Raw genomic sequence first — 6,820 nt, 5'->3', positions numbered from 1 at the left:
CGCTCCCAGGTATAAGGCTAAGCAAGCGCAACATTGTCAGTACGATCATCATGGCAGAGGCACCGAAGAAACAGAAGAAGACGTTGACTGATGAAGCAAGGAAGAGAAAGAGAGAGGCCGACAAAGCAAAAGACCGGACTAGTGTCGTAACCGTACATTACCTCCAAGCCTGTAGGGGGAGCTCCATAATGGGCTTTTTGAGAAGTTACATAGTATTACTTTAAAGGTGGGGTAGGGGTTCTTTTTCTGGAGCATTTTTTTACATATTGCTTGAAATACTCTTCACAACCCCATTCCAACCAATTAATTAAAAGTTTTGACACAAAAATGAAAAGTTTTAGTGGCCTCTAGAACGTACAATCTAGGAAAAACACTATCCAATCATACTGAACGGACCGTTAACGATGATTGGATTCTGATGCGTCTATCAAACTGCAATCTGCTCCTCCCTCCCCCTCCTTCCCCCTGTGCGTATACCCTTCTTCGTGAACGAATTACGCGTGTCTAGAAGCTTGGCAGGAAGCTAAACTAGAGCCAGCTTGGCTAGCACCTAGCATTATTAAACGTATAGTTAGCATACTAAATACGGCAACGATCGATGCTTGCTGTCAGAACAGCGCTCGTGTACCTTCGTGCTCGTGAACAAGCATTGCGTGTTCATGTACTCTAGAGGCGTGGCTTCGGGGGTAAAGTGAAGAAAAGGGTTGGGACTTTTGACCTGTGTATTTTCAAAATGCAGCTTCGCTGGACTCAAAATCCAGGATCTCCTACCCTACCTTTAAGTGTATAAATACCCGGTAATTCGTTTGTAGGAAGGAATTAAATCCATGAGAAGTGTTTTGAGGTAGCCTACCCATAACATCACACAGAAGATCCATTGGTGCCGTCAAGGTTTAGCTTTCTAACAACACAGGCAATTTGTAATTGCATGACAAACTCCATGCTTTAGGGCTCAGTTCGCTTGTTTGTTTACACAATACAAATCAGTCCAGAGGCTTGAACATCCAGGGCCATTTTTCTAACAAGCCAACACGCTTCATGCTGTCGTTTGTAACGTTTAACTGTCTGTTGTCATGCTAACTGGGCTAATATCCACACAGGTATGTGGGGTGGCTTTGTGAGCTGTTTCAGTGGTTGCACTCATTATTTACAGCAGGGTGCTCGGAGTTGACCACTTAAAAGGTGGAAGCAGAGACCTGTCTGTGTGGCTGCTGGCAGCTTGGGACTTAGAGACTTCTCTCATGGGTTTAATTTACATTGGAGACGCCAGGAAACCAAGGTAAGTATTTGCTGCCTGTGCTTTTGTAGATGCTGGATATCTGTTTGTGCTTGGCAAATGTCAGCGAGCTGACTAAGCTGCCCTTGTTGCTGGCTGTTGCTCGGGTCATTTACCGCTTTTTCTGCTGTGTTTGTTGCTTGAATCCCATTCAGTTAGAGGTATAAACGTGTAGTAGTCTTCAGTCTCTCAGGTGTGCCTGCCACCCTCTGTCCCCACTCTCACGCTGCTACATTGAGATATTTTCAAACACACTAATATTACAGATATTTTGCAACTTATTTTCTTTAAGGCACTTGTATTATGCCTCCTTGATGTGTATAAGAATAGATAATGTAAAACATAACTTATAGCTCTTGCTTTCTCTTAATTCCATATACCCAGAAAGTTATTTTTATGTAATTTACAGACGAATCTGGAATCTAAATAGATCCTATGTGACATGATATCACATGCAAATTTGTTGTTGTGGAAGAGTAATACTGGTACCATTTCCAAGATCAACACAGAGCGCTATTGTTGTTGAATATGTTTCTTTTAGACACCTCTTAACGGATGCTTTTGTGTTGTAATTGTAATTGTATTCTCGGGACAGTTTTGTTCATCATTGTACTCCATTCTAATGCCAAGAAATAAACGACTCTATGGATAGGTCAGTGGTAAATGTACCCCAAGGCAAATTGCTGCTCCTTGGTTAACGTCAACGGGATTGCCCACCGGGAATCATCACATTAAATGAATGAAAGCGTTCTGAGCATACAGGCAAAAGTACAATGGCAGCAAAATTGCAAAATGACCTTCTCCGCCAGTATTTCGTTTGTGCCATCTGGATGACTGTGTAAACATGGCAGGGACAAGGGGGATTTAAATAGTTTATTGTCAATAAAATCATATTTTCTGCAGTGTTCCACTAATTAAAACATAGTCATGGATATTATTCAGTATTTCTGCCAATATATCACACTAATTACACTGAAACAGAGGAGAGAGTATGAAAAAAAAAAAAAACTGAGTCCAAATACAATGGATTTGACCGGGGTTCAGACTATTGGACATTTTGCCTACTTCCTAATATCTCAGATTCACTTTTAGATAATTTTTTTTTTTTTTTTTTAAATATGGCAGGACCTAGGACCTCCTGGAGTCAGATCTTAATGGTTAAGTGACTTCATGGAAGGTTCTCAGTTGGCATATGACAACGTTTAGATAAGCAAACTAGCTATAAAGGGCTCTGAAAGATTCAAGATCACACTCAACTTTATCAGAAGAGTGTTGCATGAACTATTCAAGCATATAAATCTATCCAAAAGTTCCATCAGCCCTTCAGTCATCCCCTTCAGATTACCTCCTGGTTGGAAGCAGATGTCTGTGATGGAGTTAAGGAAACAGGCTGAGGTGAAAAGTTTGGCATACTCCCGGAGTCATACCATATGGTACTGCCTTGACATTACATACCTCATGCTGGGTTTTTCTTTCAAGTTCCTGGAATGACATCTTCTGGCAAAGGAGGCAAAGTATCTCTCAGAACAAAAACTTGATAGAACTTGGTCCTCTTATTTTGTACCAAACAAGAACAAAGCTTAGGCCAAGGCGGGGAAACTAGCAATATATTCTAACCTTGAGATGTGGACACCAACAGCGTGCCCTCTTTTATATTATTCAGACAAAAAATACAATTTTCACTAATATTTTATTCATTGGTTTTCCTTTAACAATGGGAAGTCCCAGTGTGATTTGACAGGTATCTGATGGAGAAAAAATGGATGAGAGAAAAGGAGAGTATTATTACTTTCACCTGTGTTATTGATCCAAATTAAAGAACAGCACCTAAAAGAACCTCTTGTTAATAATAACTTCATCAATCACCGATGTCCTTTCAAGCTGTTTCTCAATATCATTCATAGCAGTCTCAGAGGGCAGAAACGATGTCAGCATGGGTGATTGCATTGGCTTCTAAAAAAGAGGGATGTGGATAACCAGATCGCAACACTGCAGTATATAATACCTTAGGGGCTGTATTTTCAATGTGACTGACAGCTGTGAACATGTGATATGATAATATACTTTAGGCTTTGAGTTATAACTCAGGTTATAGCACATTTTAAACTAATACCAATGCAGATATTTCAGAATTAAAAAAAAAAAAAAAAGAATTAATACAGGGAGCTTTTTCTACATTAACATGGAACATAAACATTGTGTTTTGAAAAAATTGTCACAATGTATTGAATGAAAAATTAAAAAACAAAACAATTTGATTTTGTAACTTGATCTTTACAAATACTCAGTAATGAATGTCTCTTTTTACTTTAAGATTGCCGTGTCAGTGAATCTATTTTGCTTCCAAAAGAAATACAAGTAAACACTATCCAATTCATATTCTTACATAGACAATCAATATAGAACAAAACCAATCCATTGATGTTGCTGACTTTTCCTCGGTATTATCTCAAATACCAACTTGGTCTGTTAGCTCTTTTTAAAAATGTTCTCTCGCTTCCAAAGCAGATGGTTCGAAGGTGTGTCCACAGATCTGCCTTTTGTGGCACGGTTGCCAATGCAGAAGTTCTGATAGTTTTGACAGGTCTGTTAAAAGACAAGTTGACTTTCAAAGGCAATTAACGGGGTAAAATGCCAGATAGTTAAGCTGCGAGACCAGCTGTCAGACCCAAGACCAAGACAAAAAGTCAGGGTTGGCAAAGGACAAACTATTGCTTGGAACAGATCTGTCTTCAGAGAAAACACGACCTAAGTCTATCAACCAACATCAGTTGACAAAGAACTCCCACCTGAAAAGATTTCTTTTTTTCTTTTTCCTCTTTCATGAAGTTACAAGAAAATGGCAACCGATTGGTTCAGTGTTTCCCTTTTCAAGCATAGCCAAGAAATGTCAATTACCTAGCTACCTGCTAATATATTTTTACATTATTTATTATATTATATGATTTATATAATTTTATACCCTCGCTGTCAAGTTTATCGACCAACTGGGTAATTTACTATTCTTGCTGTGAATGGTTGTTTGGAGCACTCTTACTAATCTGCTCGAAAATATTTTAAAACAAAGAAAGCTTATCCAAATTCACAAATGGCTAACAGATTAAAGGGGAAGAACCTGAGACTCTGACCCCTAAGGCGTCTCTGTTTTGCTGTAAAGGGTGTTGCACCCTTCCCCACAAAGAGAAGGGTCGCTGCCAATCAATACGTACTTGTTTTGACTGTTTAGCTGTGTTGAAACATTGCTACCCGAGTGGTAGTGGTTTCCTCTAGGCTGATAAATTCTGAATTAGGCTATGCTCTCGGCACAGTCAGAGGATCTAATTTCAACCGAACACCTACAATTATTTGAGAAAGAAATGACTAAGTACACCCCGTGATTTAACAGCTTGTAGAAGCAGCTGTAAACTGCAATGAGAGTAAAACTAAATGTTTCTGTTTTATGTTATCAGACTCTCACATTGTTGGTTTGGAGTTTTGACCGATTTTTCTGCACAGATTCGCTGGACTAACACACTCAGATAATACAGGTGTATTGACTGATTTAACCCTGCATGTACACACTCAAATGGGCCAAGGCGCTCTGCTCAAGCTCCAAGGTTCCATCTTTTTGCACCTTTTTTTAAAAAGCAGTAAAGCAAAAGTGTATATTCATTCCATTGGATTCCCAATAAAGCTGCTTCTTTTGAGTGTGACATGTTTTTTTCCCCATGTAAGTCTGAGCAGCTCTCTAAATAATATATTTTCAGACTTAGGTGGCCCCAGTTTTTGAGTTGGTGATGACTTCAGACATCCAAGCAAATGTTCCAGCACTGAATTTTTTTCTTCTTCTTTTCATTATTAATTGTATTATTTCTTATCTTTTTTCAGAATATGTTTTGTTTAACATTTACCATGCAAGCTAAGGCCTGTACAGTCTGAGATGTAACTGTTTTTGGGTTGTTTTCTTGAGCCTTGAATGATTTGACTTATGGGGAACCTGACTCTCTAACCTCTTGGAATGATTGGCAGCACTAATGAATGTTTTCCACCAGTGAATAATCTTTTTTTACTCTAAAATGATGGACATTTTTGATGTCATCATTTGATGCCAATGATGGAAATTTTCTTATAATTGTTCCCAGACTGATGGGCAGCGGCAGTTGCTCCTCTAATATAATTGCTGATGGCTTTCCTCCATAACGATATGTTGACAGACCCTTACTTAATTCCTATGGAAGAGTGTCTTTAGTTTTCCACACAATGTGTCTGCATTTAGACTTTGTTCTTATTATATAAATAGTGACAATAATATGACAGTGTAATATGTGATATGTTTCTACCTTTCTGAGCTTTTACTTACCTAATTTTGAGATTTTTTTTATGTTCTTAAAACATTCGAATGAAAAGAAAGGTATATATTAATATATTTCGGACCAGCTACTGATACAATGCAGTATGCTGCTATCATCAATACACTAAATTCAGGAATATCTTTTGGAAAAATGATGTTCCATCTGTCCAGCAGGGATCCAGAAACTTGTTGAACCCATACCAAGATGGTTTAAACTGGTTTAAACTGGTTTTGAATGTTGACAAGAAGGGGGGCACCCTCTTGCTCCTGTAAAGCGTTGCCTGGGCTGGCTTTTTCATTATATACTTGTTGTCAGGGAGCTTTAAGATAAATCATACAAATGCCTGTATGGCATTTTATTGGATTTTAAATCTCTACCATCAATACAGTATCCTATAGAGAGATTTACATACTATGCACATATGTAAAGGGGAGTCAATGTCATTCAATAACAAGACCTCATTTTTTCTTGTGCATTGCATAAACCTTTTTTTTTTAACTTCATGTCAGCTCTTGAGATCATTTGTCAAATTTGCATAGTCAGTCAGCCGTCGAGAGAGGCGTCAGGACCTTAGATAGCGCTATATCATTTGTGATTGAATGTTTGAGTCCCCTGCAAACAACGATTTGAGGTCATTCAGTGTTTGCTTTTGCATTTACAGTCGTTGAATCTTGCTGAACAGATAGTCAGACATGGCGGATTTAGGATAAATCCATGTATGCACTACTGTCTGCTATTCAGACTTTTAAGTAGCAGCAGGATGGTGGTCAGCTTGATGTCATACACTGTGCTGCTGCCCCAGGGGGGATATAGGCAAGTTTAACAGACGGGTACACTGTACAGTGGAAGCTACATTTTGGTTTTTGCAATCTGTTTTTCTATCATATCGTATCATGTTTTTGAGGCTTCACTTCACAAGTGGCATATTTAGCTCTGACATTTATTAATGAACAAACTCCTAACTGATTATTGCACTTTTATAACATAAGCACAATTTTTTTTATCTAGACAACATGAATATTATGCAAGTGTATATGACCATCTTACAGTGTACTCTCTAGGAGGCAATATTTAATAAAGTATAATGTACTCTCCTTTGTATGCTGTAGTTTTATGATTAATGATACAATAAGTCGTTGCATGTTTGTTGCACAACAACAGGAAATTGAGCATAACTTTCATTTATTTTCTATTTCCCTTAAATGAGATTCAT

The sequence above is a fragment of the Odontesthes bonariensis genome, chromosome 13 (assembly GCF_027942865.1).
Source record: "Odontesthes bonariensis isolate fOdoBon6 chromosome 13, fOdoBon6.hap1, whole genome shotgun sequence".
Taxonomy (NCBI): Eukaryota; Metazoa; Chordata; class Actinopteri; order Atheriniformes; family Atherinopsidae; genus Odontesthes; species Odontesthes bonariensis.
This window is presented reverse-complemented; position numbering follows the sequence as displayed.